Source organism: Trachinotus anak, unplaced genomic scaffold (genome assembly GCF_046630095.1).
Source record: "Trachinotus anak isolate AG129_WGS33_773 ecotype Australia unplaced genomic scaffold, CSIRO_AGI_Tana_v1 ptg000032l, whole genome shotgun sequence".
In the NCBI taxonomy this organism is placed as follows: domain Eukaryota; kingdom Metazoa; phylum Chordata; class Actinopteri; order Carangiformes; family Carangidae; genus Trachinotus; species Trachinotus anak.
Genome location: NW_027273883.1, coordinates 17,708,494 through 17,722,672, shown reverse-complemented (window position 1 = coordinate 17,722,672; position 14,179 = coordinate 17,708,494). Strand labels below are relative to the sequence as shown.

At 40.7% G+C, this 14,179-nt stretch overlaps 1 protein-coding gene across 2 annotated transcripts in view; it reads right to left on the bottom strand.

The window, feature by feature from the left end:
- The window catches only part of cdkal1 (CDK5 regulatory subunit associated protein 1-like 1), a 224,692-nt gene that overhangs the window by 129,277 nt on the left and 81,236 nt on the right, over positions 1 to 14,179 (bottom strand). The window lies entirely within an intron of this gene.

Here is a 14,179-nt window from a genome sequence, read left to right as displayed (position 1 = left end):
GGCAGTCAAAAGAGCTTATCTGTCACAAATAGGGGCTAAATTTGGTGCCATTCAACATAGGATGGAAAATGTTATTTAACTCTTTTATTCATATTTCATATGTGTGCTTCTTGTTTCACACTTGTTTTATTTGCTTCCGATGATTAATTTGTGTATTTTATAAACTACAGAGTTACACATTGTAAATCATTTACAATACAACATCTCAAAAGTGACCAATCCAGCCATTAACAACAATTTCACTTAAATCAACTGAACTGACATGGAAAAACAGAAGGATGGAGAAGAACACGTTGAGTATACAGATAAACACAAGACACTTTTTAATATTTAAATTAAATCTATTCATGCAAACTTTCCCAATAGAGGCGAAGCAGGAGAAGAAAGCAGGGAGTCAAAACTGTCCTTTTGTTTCCTAAACTGTTTATAAGGACTCCAGCTAGCTCCAAAATAACCGTGGACAGCTGTCTCTCTGACCGAGACAAGCTGTGGAAAGATTAGACTCAATACGTTGTTTTGTTTTACTAAAAGTAGAGAAGCTTAATTCAAATTGACTGCGAACGGGAAGGAGGAGGACTGTGAAGCAGAAAAATTAAGGAAACAAAAAACTACAGAAAAATAGAGAGAAATACTCCCTCACACCACATCCAGAGGCACTGCGATGTATAAACTCTGGTCTTTATTTAGCATGAAGAGGGCTTTTTTTGTTGTTGTCTGTAAATCACTACTCAAAAGAATAATAAAGGCCAGTGTTTGTCGTGCTTTTTGTATCTACCCCATTAAGGCTTCATTTCTGACCTCCAATTTGTCACAGTTGGTTAAAAATATACACTGTTGTTACCACAGTCATTTCTTTTCACTCATTATTTCACTTTTGGCTTAAATTTCTGGCAACAGCTCTTGTTAGCTGCTGTTGTTGCTGGAGCACACTGTTGAGTGAACACAAGTAAAAGACTATAATTAGGTAAATATGTGTGTTTGTGGGGATCAGAATATTTCCAAAGGACCAAGCTACTTTCTTATCCAGTAAATATCATTTATTCACCCACTTATCATCATTTATCACTCTTCACTCCACATTTTCCAGAGTGGTGAAAAAAAAAGTGAGCTTGGCAAATTTACCTACAACAATTGTGGATTCAGTTTTTCTGTATAACTCAGCTGAGGGTGATTTTAACACTGCAACATTAAGAGTTCAATTCCCAATGGAGCCATATTTGCCAAGTATATACTAACAGTGATGTAAAGCACTAAAAACGTCCCAATGATGGAACGCAGCACACCAAGTGGGTTTTTCACTAAAAACTCAAAACGAACCAAACCGTGACTAACAGAGAACCACAGTCCAGTTACACTCACAAAGAAAACAACATGACCATCTATTAACACAGCACTACTAATGCAAGCTTTTGACATAGAACACAGATCAAAAGCTCCTGTTCCTCTTTAATAAAAGTGTCTCAATGTTAAAATTGGTTTGCTGTGGGATTTGTACACTCCAGTGCAATGACAACAACATCTTACTAATGATTAATAACCATCAAATGCTGTGATGTAAGGCAGCTAGTATGAGACTATGAAATCAGACTGTTGCAGATAACAAGCGTAAACCCTGTATCTGTCCATGACAGACTCGTGGAGAAATAACAGGGATTTCCCTGAAGCTGAAACTGGCAAACAACACAGGACTCCTGCTGGACTGAAGATACAATTGTCACATTCACATGATGTGTTTGTAAGTTGGTCATGTTCGTTCCATGTCATTCCAGAGGAGCACTTTGACAAATGTGAACCATTTGTTCCAAGGGCTATAGTCAAAAGTCAAGTCCAGGTTTGTCTATATAGCCTAATATCACAAATGACATATTTGGCCCTGGGCTTTACAATCTATACAGTACACAACATCCACCCACGATGGGTCGTGTCACGGTAACAAAGTAGTGGAGGAACTATCAAAGTTTCCCCGCCCCACTGACTGAAATCTATTATGGTTATCAGCTCTGGAGAGAGTAAGGTAAGACGCTACAAATCAAGGTAAGAAATGCAGCTTTCAGACAGACTGGGCCTGCCACCAGGTTCAGCACACTGTTCGTGGTAGTTGTGGAGGAGAGAGGAAACATAGATGCAGTTTTCCAAACTTCTAGCGGGACATGTCACTATGAAGCGGTGGGCAGTAAGAAGAGGTGGAGCAGCAAGAAGAGGCTATGAGTGCCCTGAGGTAGAGAAAGAAGCTTGGTGAATTAACGCTTGTGAAGGAGCTCCATTTCCATAGCTTCAGGTCTACTTTCGGTTTACTTTCCATGCCTGCCTGGATGCCTTGTTTCCACTGGCCATGTGGGTGTTCGTCACAGTGCGAGCTCGCCAAGCTGCACGCTGCGCCTGCGCTTTGCTCGGCTCATTGAAAAACCATCATGGTGCCGCACAAGCCATTGGAAACAAAGGGTTTCAGAGCAGCTAAATGCATTTCAGAGAAAATTTCGCAGAATTTACAAAGACAACATGATTCAAAGAAAATGTTATGATGTCCATGTACAAAGATGGTGTTTAATATTATTTCTGAGAGCAAAGGTTTGTTACTTATACTTATAACTGTAACACATTCAGACACTGCAATACATTGACACAAGGATGATGCTAAGTTTTAACACAGTCAACTACTGTTGGCTACTGAGCAGATTCAACCAAAGTCCAGACGAAGCAGCAATGTAGGACGTAATCTATGAAAAATTAAGATAAATTATTAAAAGATGCCATGTTAGTGATTGGGGTATGGAGAATCTATAGGCTTTTGGTCTCTCTTTCCTATTCCACTTACTGGACCATGGAACACCTTCATTAAGAACCCACTGACTGACCCACAATATCTTTGTAATCATTCTGAAACACATCTGAAACGCCAAGAGCATTTTTTAATGTCACCATGGAAAAAAATCCATCCATCTCTCCCTCTCAGGGTATTGCTTATCCTAGTTGAGGGCACTAAAGATGGCAGCTAGGTCACAGGACCTAGCTGCAGAGAAAACACAGACAGATGGGGCCCTGTATGCACGCACACACACACACTTATACCACCAGGGGGTCCATCCATCTTAATGTGATCAGGCCCAGCTGAGTGGATCACACCAACATTAATCTCAAGAGACAGTCAGTGGCCTGTTTGGGTGTGCGTGTGTGTGTGCGTTTGCATCAATTATGTGTGTGTGTTCACGTGCCTGTGTGAGTTTGCTGCTGCTCAACATTTGTCCAGTATCACAACAACGCATTAGCAGCTTCGACCTCTCCATCAGCCTAAACAGACTGCGACAACTAGTCAGCACCCTTAGACTAACAGTGACTGAAAGAGAGGAGTGGTGTCACTCTCTCTGAAACACACACACACACACGTTGCTGTGTTTTCAAGCTGAGCTGGGATGGATGGGTTTTTTTCTGTATTCTTTTATTTTCTGTTTAAGAGAAGAGAAGTTGATGACCATTAACAACACTCCAGTGCTGTAAAAGAGAAATACTTTTTAAATCAAAACCAAATATTTCTCCTCATTATCAAGCCTCCATTCTTTCCCTCCTTTGTTTCTGTCCTCCCTCCCCTCTGTTTCGTCCCACTTAATTAAACCACAGAGGTAGCTGTTGTACCTGACAACAGTGTAGTTCATCAATGTGTTACAATGAGAGAGGCTACCTCCCTAGTGTGTGTGTGTGAGTGTAGGAGAGAGAGAGAGAGAGACACTATTGTGTGGTTACTGCCTTGAAAAGGTAACAAAGAAAGGAAAGCTCTGAGGTTTCTCTATACATTTGTGGACTTCAATCGACACACACACACACACGTAGGCTCACACACATAAATATAGTGTAATTCCCCTTGCAGAAGCTCCCCCGTGCAGCTTCTTTAAGACGCAGACTGAGGGAGAGTTGAGCAGGAAATGATAAGCATTTAGGCTCTACACATTAGAAAGATGCTCTATGCATAAACAAATTAGGGCATGTGTGCATTAATCTGTGTGTGTGTGTGTGTGTGTGTGTGTGTGTGTGTGTGTGTGTGTGTGTGTGTGTGTGTGTGTGTGTGTGTGTGTGTGTGTGTACATGGGGGTTTGTATTGTATTGTGTCAGCTTGAAGATGCAATTATGAAAACAAAGCCGAAACTGTGCAGGGAAGTCTGAGCGCTTTGCAAACTGGAAAGCAAGATTATTCATTGCACTTATTGTTGAGACTGGGAGAGAGGTGGAGTGGGTATATGAGCAAACAAAATCGTAAAACTGCTATTATATGAGTGAACAAAGCCTCAAGCCTGTAAGTTTACTATTAGTGTCATCTCAAAGTCAAAGTGGAGGTTGCAAAATAATGTGGAGTCAAGGAACAAAGAATGTTGACACAATGGAGTAAAGACCTATTAGAAGCAATGAATAGAGGATGATTAGTTATTCAGAGAAAGGTTGGCAACTAAATTCAGTTTAGCCTTGATACACTGTCACAAGTAAAAACCTAGTTGCTTCACGTTGCATGGGAACTTTGCGTACACAGCAATGATCTTGTGGGACATGGATAAAGACGGTATTCCTGACATCTTCTATCTCATTAGGGGTTCTAATTTTAAACCATGATCAGGATTTGGTATAAAACACAAATTTCAGTGCTTACAGCTTGTGGAGCTTAATCTTCTTGGCTCATTTTTTTAGGCAAAGAAATGTGGTGTTTATTAAGTAGAAACAGAGCTTACTCTAGTAATAAAAGCAAATAAATACAGCTGTGTGAGGAACCACAGCAGAAACTTTCTCTATAATATCAAACAAAGAATATCAATGTGTCCAGGCTTTGGTGATGTCGGCAGACGATGATGTGGATGGTGTCGAAATGTGACCTCCATCTATCTGAGTACATCAGTGTGTCATGGTGTTACTTGAAAGATCCCACAAAATTCTCCTGTTACACATTTGACGACAAGTAAAACCCGACACATTGTGTTTTATTCCACAAACAACAACAAAGTAAAAGGATTTTTAAAAGGTTTTTTAGAGTTTAAATTTGTTTGAACTCAACGTTTTTCATTATTTTGAAGAGATGGCCCCCAGAGCAGAGTGGAGCTGGTTAACACCACAAACCAAAGCCTCTGAGGCCTTTTACAGTCAAGAGTTTACACAGAGAAACAGACTTGTTTTATGTTGTGACAATAAGTCGCTCCGCTCAGACAGATATAGCAGAAAGTTCTCACACCATTATCTCACCTAATATTGTTTTTGCATTTTTGTGTGTTTTGTGTTGAATACTGTGTGTGTGTCTGCTTGTGTGTGCACGCGCATGTGTGATTCCTTTCGTCTGTGAATAGACCAGTGTGTATGAGTGAGTGTCCTAATGCAGCTGGGGCCCAATCCTCAGTGTTCAATTCAGCCTTTGTGTCTGACCTCTTGAATTCTGTTATTTAGTCTCGTGCTCCCAATGCTGCACTCTGAAACAGCTCTGTGTAGTTGTTGGAGTGTGCGTGAGTGTTTTGCAAAATATGTCACATGCTGACCTTAGACTACTGTTACTACTACAGCAGCCTTGCTTGTTGTTTTGACTGGAGAAAGACAGCACGTGTATGTGTGTGAGAGCATGTGCATGTGTGAGACCACAAGCCCATGTCTACAAAGGAACCACGACTGTTTTCCCAACTTCTTGTTTTGTCTGTAGATAGACCTCAAGACAGTGTTTGTACTAGATCAGTCAGCCCATTGTTGGTGGACAATAATGGTATGATGTTTGCTTATTATTGAACCACCAGACAATTGACAAAGTCAGTCAAAGTGGTGCAAGATCTGATCTGAAGTTAGAGCTGCGAACAGGCTGGTTCACTGCTTGACCAGCTGATTCTCTCACCTGTTCCCTGACTGCCTGTCTTACTGACCACTTTACTGTGTAACTGACCAACTCATGAAATCGCCAGTTGTTGGCTTTACTGATGCACTAACAGATTACTTTACTAACCTGAGTGACCTGCTCACGACAACTTAATAAACAACTACATTACCCACTAGTTAGGTTAGTGCCTGGCTGCCTGCCTTTCTGACTGACTGACTGCAGAGTCCCTGACTAGGTGTGTGACACACAGGTTTCAGACATTAACTGAAGCTTTTATAAGACCGTCTGTATTCTAACTTGTGGATTTATTTTTTCATGTCTTACAGATCTGTAAAATCTCTGTGATCTAGCTCACTGGTTGATTGTTGTGTTGCTGAGTAACTACTTTACTGGGTTTGTTGAACATACATATGAGCTACAGTTGATCAGCAGTCTGAGCTGTAAGGTGGGGCACAAAGCTCAGTGTCAAGGTGTTGCACAGGGAACTCTAAAAGACAGAATGAGATTTGTTTTTTGTCCATCACAAGTTACCTTCAGATAATCATAGTCAGATCATAGTCAGCTGTCATCATTGGTTTGTGCACTGCAAAGTCAACAGCAGGCCCACCCAAGGTAGCAATGCCACAGCGTTCAACTTTTTCATTCTCTCCACAGGTAATGACTGGCTCACAAGAGTGACGAAGGATTCTGCAGCTACTGATGTGGCCTCACTGAGAGATTGAGAAGATGGCTTCAGTACCAGCCTTGCAAAACATCTGCAGTCTTAGGGTCATCAAATATTATAACATTAGCTAAGATTATGTTACCAATTACTTTGTCCCCTGGAAAAGAGGACACGCATTACATCTGAGTCACAGAAAAAATCTCTTACTTTATGCTTCTGTCTGACAACTGTGGACCATTCACCTCTTGGAAAGAAAACACATAGCAGACTGGTTTGAGCACATAGTCTGTTGTGTGTGTGTGTGTGTGTGTGTGTGTGTGTGTGTGTGTGTGTGTGTGTGTGTGAACTGCGTTTTCCTGTGACACACTGGGGCTAATTCAGTTACTCAGGGGTTCTGTAGTGTAATGCCTTGTAATGACACACAATCTCATTTTGTCCAGGGAGACACATCAATCTTTTGGATTTACTGCGGGTAGCAGAGTCTCTCCTGGTGAGTGAGTGGGGAGCACAGTTGAGGGAGTGTGCATGTGTGTGTCTCAGGCATGTATTTGTGTGTTTGTGTGTTAAGCAGTGGGAAAGAGGGAAATGGAATAATATCTTCAGACCAGTGGAGCTGAAAACTACCCATACATTGGTTTGATAAACAGCAGGAAAGGCCACCATGGTACATATCTAGAAAGGTGTGTGTGTGTGTGTGTGTGTGGGAGAGTCTGTGAGTGTCTGCATATGATCGTGTGTGTATGTGTGTGTGTCATGAACAAAATAGAAAAAGAGAATGGGAATTGCTTTGTGGAGGTGTGCATTTGTATGTGTTGTAAGTGTGTTTGGGGGCAAAATAAAAAGAGATTTTGTGAACATTGTGCATCCATGCATTCCCACAATCCACAACAATCCACAATATGAACGTGATCAGAAACCCTTGTGTAAACACCCTTCACTCCTCTGTAACTCTACTTCTCTGAAGCACATCAGCATGTTTCCTCCCTCTTTTGTTGCCGCTTCACATGATGTATTTTCATTTCTCCTCCTCAGGGAGAAAAATGACACCAAGAAGAAAAGATGAGATCATTGACCAGCGATCAACAAAATGAAAAAGCAGTCAGGTAGAGCAGTGTGACGTGTCTTGAGTATTTGCCTTGAAGATGAGGGAGAGATATCGACAGATCACAGACAGGTTGCAAAGTAAAGGAAAAATCAAAGTGTTTTAGTAAGGCGAGGGGCCACCACGTGCCTACAGAGCAGCTTCTATGCTCCTTGGCATTGATTCTTCAAACCTCTGAAACTCTGCTAGAGGGATGAACACCATTCTTCCAAAAGATATTCCCTTAATTGGTGTTGTGATGATGGTGGGTAGAGAGTGCTGTCTAACGATGGTCTTCCATAGGTGTTCAGCTGGGTTGAGATCTAGTGACTGTGATATGATTCACATCATTTTCTTACTCATCACACCAGTCAGTGAGCCCCTGTGAACTGTGGACGGGAGCATTCAGAACAACTTTATGTTGATTTGCAGTGACCCTTCCCTCTAAGGGTGCAAGTGGACCCAAACCATGACAGCAAAATTCCCCCCTCAGCATAACAGAGCCAGAGGATCCTATCACTGCATCCAGGCCTGTGCCATTCTCTTGGTGTACGCACAAGCATCACAGTCATCAAATGTGCACTGTTGACCAGTTTCTGACCCTGTTTACTGATGTATTTCACATAGATCTAAATGCAGATGTCACTTTAGTCACTGTTCCTATTGAAAACCTAGTCGGTTGCCTTGGTTGACACTAGCCTTTGTGACTGCTTCTGCCATCCATGAACCCTCTTTAAAAGTCATTTGCATCTTGCCATCTTGATACAAAATCTGAATTAACTGGGCCTGGTCAGCATTTTTAATTCATCGCCTGTCAGTACCTGTAGTGAATATTGCATGAATCCCACTGGTGGATATTACAGTCTGAATGGGAGTCTCAAGCTGGAGCAGATATGCCTGCTGCGATTGTTAGTGTGTATGTAGGAAAAAGATGAGACTCTCGGTGGCATCTTATTCAAAAACTGGCTCCTTGTTCTCTTAGGCTTCAATCACTTCCTCACTGCAATTGCCAGAGAAATTCAAATTACAAAAGAGCACATACAGTGGGCCTGATTCAATTTGCTTTTAACCCGACTAATGACTTCCCATCTCGCTCCCCCTTCCTCTCTGTACCACATTCCACTTTCTCTTTCAAGCTGAGACTTTTATCTGCAAAAATGGCTCCTCTACTCTATTCCTGACTCTACAATTCTTTAGTGATTTTCTTTAATATAAAGTATGTCTCCAATGAGCTGTGCTGTGACTTTTTTACCCTGCTATTACAAGGCCTCTGGCATCAAAAACACAATGTGCTATGTTCAACTGATCTCCAAACTAAAAGAAACCAGCTGAAAGAAAATGAAGCACGACTGTCAGGTGCTTAAGACTGTCGTTCGTGTTCTGAAAAGCATGAAAAAGTGCCTGTATGATAATAGTCAATATATGACAAGTGAGTATCGAAATGGTTACAAACTGGAAAGTTAAAAGGATGGGACACTTGGGAAACGAAGAAAAATGATGTGATGTGGTGTCGTGAAAAGAGAACAAAGAAGAGATTTGATTTTTCTGTGACAAACAAAAGGCTGTCAGAGAGATACAGATAACAGAAAGCATCAAGAGGGGATAAGCAAGTCGGTGTGTACTGTATGTTGTTGTTGTTGTTGTCATAATTTTCAGGGTGTGAGTGAAGTCAGCTCAGTCCCAGACCGCACATCCAGCAGAGACATGCGCACCCAGAATAACAGGCACACAGAGAGGGCCACTACAAGATAATGCTCTAAAGACAATGTGATATTTGGGAGCGTATGTATGTGTGTCAGAGGAATTGATTTTTAATTAATTTAACTTTTAAGACTTTATCACTTATCAAAGAGCCGTCTGTCATCACCTGCAGCCTGTTGTCTGTTCCTGACTGTGCTGTGTGTGAGGATAATGAATTATGGGTCAACTCGCCACAATATTAGTCAGTTGTATTTGTACCGTTGATGGAATAAAAATGTTTTCAATTGATATAGGGAACTTCATCCTCTGATGGTGCCTTTATAGCAAAGTGTGTGTGTGTGTGTGTGTGTGTGTGTGTGTGTGTGTGTGTGTGTGTGTGTGTGTGTGTGTGTGTGTGTGTGTTTGCACTTGATCAATCAGATAACATCAGGGAAACTGCCTCTGGCTGCTATTGCCAAATTGCACTGTAATATCAACCTTGTCAACTACATCGTATGAGAACTTTATGAACCTGTTCCCTTCATTCCCGCCACTGTTATGAATTACATCCTGTTGTACATGCTGTTATGTCCACTTATTTAATTGCATCGGCTACATATTTATGTGTCACTGTTTACAATAAAGGTCCATGTGTCTGTGCTGTAGTTTGAGCAGTGGTTGTTTTGTGTCCGACAGACACACAAATCACCTCTAACTGTCGCCAATGACTGAAACCATTAGAAACGTGTGTACGCCAGACAGGAAGCCGGCGTGGAGGAGCGCAAGTTATCATGTTCATTTCACTCTTGATACATCTGACCGTGAGCGTGAAAGATGGCATACGCAACGTTTTTGTGTGTACACAACGTTTGTACATGAGGCCCTAGGTCAGGAACAGGAGTAATTAAAGGTAATTTGTGTCCCTCTGATGTGCAGGACATTGCTGCTGTGGTTGGGGCTTCACAGCCAACTCCTAACCATGCCCTTGCTTGTCCTGAGCCTTATTGTTTTTTTGTGCATCTTAATGTCTGTGACCCCAGATTTACTTCTCCCTCAGCTGGCAATAGCCGTGAACGCTACACCTCAGGCACAATGGTTAACACAAATCTATTTAAAGGTCAGTTGATAAGACCTATTATTCCACTGTGTCGGCCTGAAGAGTGGTCGGAGAAGTTGTGGCAGCCAGACGCAAATCACAGGAAACAAGAAGCTAAAACACTAAAGGTCTGTCAGCTAACATAAACAAATTCACAGGGCATGCTAACACGCAAACACTTTTCACTCTGCCTCTGTCAGTTTGCTTTCACAGGGTGTGTGTGTGTGTATTTTGCTACGGTGATTTTTTATTGATTGTAGAAATCAAGGATTTGGCAGGGATGAAGGTCTGTGAGAAATGCCTGTAGCCTGTAGCCTGTTCAAATCCTTGTTCAAATGAGTGCAGCCAACCACAGAAAGAATAGAATAGAAAGCGATACTGAAATTTAAAAAAAAAAATTACCATGTATCTTAGGTGAGGCATCCAAAACATTCATGTTTAAAAGGTATCAAATATCCATTCAAATCTCTAACAATGGCATCACCCAATATTCAGCATGGTTTAATGGCCAGATTAAATTAGCTTTCTGTTAAGTAGACAAATATGTTACTATTAGTGTCAGAAGGTGAAAAAAGAAAACAAGGGGAACTGAATAGAAGGAGCCAAACAAAGGAAAGAGGATAAAATAGTGTACGGGCTCCAAGGTTATCTTTTATACTCCCTGGATGGGTGAGGCCAGTAACTCAGAACAAGAAATTTCCACCGCTCCATGACAAAAATCAAGACTGTTGAAATGTATTATGTATTAAATCCTTCAATGTTTGCTTCTATTCAAGAGATGTCAGCATCTCTATTTGTCGACCTATCATAGGCTTAACCCCACAAGCATTTGAAGGCAAATTATTGTGCAGGCTAGGGCAAAGGAAAATATCAAGCAAAGGAACCACAACATTTTCACAGTCTCATATAATGGATACAAAAAATTATATTTGAACAGCCTAGGTTTGGAAATGACAAATCAAAAATATTTTCACCACAGACACTGAACATAACTTCAATTAAGGTGTGGAGCTACATGTTTTAACAGTAGTGCAAGCCCTCCTATCAATATTAATTAAACTTCTAACCGTCTGTTAAGAAATAAGAGCTGCCAACGCAGCAATCAAACATAAAGGCAGCAGTTAGCCTTCCAGCAATTCTTCATATGTGAAGAAGCCAACTTCCACTACCTATTCCCTCTGTGTCATCCTGTCTACCTGCCTGCCTGGAGGACACAGGTTGGTTAAGTTGGGGTCACAGCAGAGGATCATTAACACCTGACTTTCGCAACAATGACAGAGATTATGACTGCCAAAAATGTGACTAAATAGAAAACACAGAGAGACAAACACTGAAATGAACTGAAATGAGCTGGAACAAAGGGCTTGCTTTTTTTAATGCCCGGAGTCTAATGGCAAAGGTTCACACAATCAAACACAGCAACAAATACACACACAAGTTTAATGACCCATTCTGACTGAGTGGCTGTAAATTCCTTGTTTATGATGCTGTAGCATCACAATTCAGCTTGCTCACAAAAGGGCTTTTACTATTACTGACAACACACACACACACACACACACACACACACACACACACACACACACACACACACACACACACACACACACACACACACACACACACACACCAATGTACACACAGAGCAAGAAGGGACTGTTAGTATAGCCTAAGGCTATACTTACACACACACATACACGAACTGGCTTCCCTGCTAGTGTCAAGTGTGCTAAAACTGGGACACAAAGCAGAGCATTAGAAAGACAAGAAGTTCTTTTCCAGTTTAAGGCAGTATGAAAAATGAACTCTGTCCTCAGGCTTATCTGTTTGCATAAAGAGGCAACTTAACATAAGAAACAATCCAAAACTAAATGCTGGGAACTGGATCATAAGACAATTAGAGAGCACAAGCCCAACATCAGCTGCTGGAGTCAACATTAGAATTAAGAGCAAAGTAGAATTCATAGCAACCATGTCTGATTCAGTCCCATGTTGAAAAACACCAACACTTGTATTTCAAGTATTTCTCTCTTTTATGCTTCTCATTCATCAAATACTATTCCCTCCACTGCTTCACCTCTCTCCCTAACCATTCAATACGCACATTCATAACATTTAAAAAAGCTCTCTGTCGTATTGTTGCAAATCCCAACTTCCACAAGGTTTAGAGGTTTACCTTTCTCAAAAGCTGTCTAACCTCCTGAAAAACCTTGGCTGTGATTGATTCTGTTTGATTTCAGCAACTTTTGTGTCACTACATCTTAAGTGGCCTGTTAACTTTCCTGATATTCAAGGTTGCACGGAGGATAGAGTGATTATGCTGTTTGGATGGTCTATACAGGGTGTTTGATGAAAAAATATTTTTAAAATATTTAAGATTGGATGAATATAACTTTGTCTTACAGACTAAATTTGTTCAACAATATGACAAAAAATTATGTTACTAAAATTAATTACGTTTGAATATGGATTAAACAATATGAAAATATGAATTTTGAATATGAATATGAATATTACTAAATCTGACTCACAATGTGACCTATTCAAAAACAACTCCATGGATCTGCTGCCAAATTTCATTCTAAAGTTATATTATCCTGAAATAGAACATACAGAGTATATTTTAAAGTGAATAAACATTTTCAACATATTTGTAATATCATCATTCCATAAGTCCTTCACATCCATAACATGTCCCTAACACTCACTGTGTCTGCAAATACAGCAAAATATTAGTCTATTGAAACAAAACTGTTAACAACTGACATCAACATTGATGCAACCTGCTGCTTTTGGACTGAACCTTCAAAGAAGCAATCACAGCTTTGGCTCATTAATGTGTCAAGTAACGAGGACTCAAAATAACTGTGCTAATGGCCCAGGAGAAACCTGACAATGTTCCTTTTATACAAAGCCAGGGGGCATTTGAGGACTAGCTGGACTAGGATGAATTTATTTTCTGATGGGGATAAAATTAACTCGGTGGGAAAAAAAACTCAATCTAATTTGGCTTTTAATAGGTACAAATGAAATTAATATGCAACTTAATGAAACTAATATTGTGAATCAATTTGAATGTGAAATTAAATTTTCATAGGTAATCCCAGGTGAAACGCTATGCCAGGCTGTTGTGAGGATTTGCACTAATAAAGTGAGGGGAATGGAAGAGTAGGCTAGACCCAGGCTGAAATCACAGTGTGGAGCAATTTGAAGTGAGTAAATGGGTTTTATTTAAGAATTAATTTGAATATTATGAATTACTATGGTTTAGAGAAGCCAAAGTGGATAAAGGTTTCAGGGCTTTGTTTTGGAAAAAAATGCACTTCATGGTATCTGGGAGACGCATGATTTCTTCTGATAATTTTACCAAGAGGAAGTAATGTGTCTGATGATTCACTGTCTCCGAAGATCCCACCAGGGTCCACTCAAGCGCCCTAACCTGCCCTACTGAGAGGGTGATGCTTGAGTGGCTGCCCATTCGTCTTCTCATTTTCTTTCTTCAAGAACTAGATGGTCACTGTGCTCCAGAGATCATGTGTTAAGATGGGAGAAACTTCCAGAAGGACAACCATCACTGCAGCTCCACTTATCTGGGCTTTATGACAGACAAAGCCTACTCTCAGTGAAAGTTTCAGTCTCAGACTGTGAGAAACAAAATTCTCTGGTCTGATGAAAACAAGATTGAATTGTTTGATCTCAATTCTAAGCATCATGTCTGGAGGAAATCCACACAGAATCTCTTTAGCTCAGCCATCAGGTTCTCATCTCTGTTACCAAGGCCCTTCTCCTCAGACTGCTCAGTTTGGCCAGATGGCCACCTCTAGATAC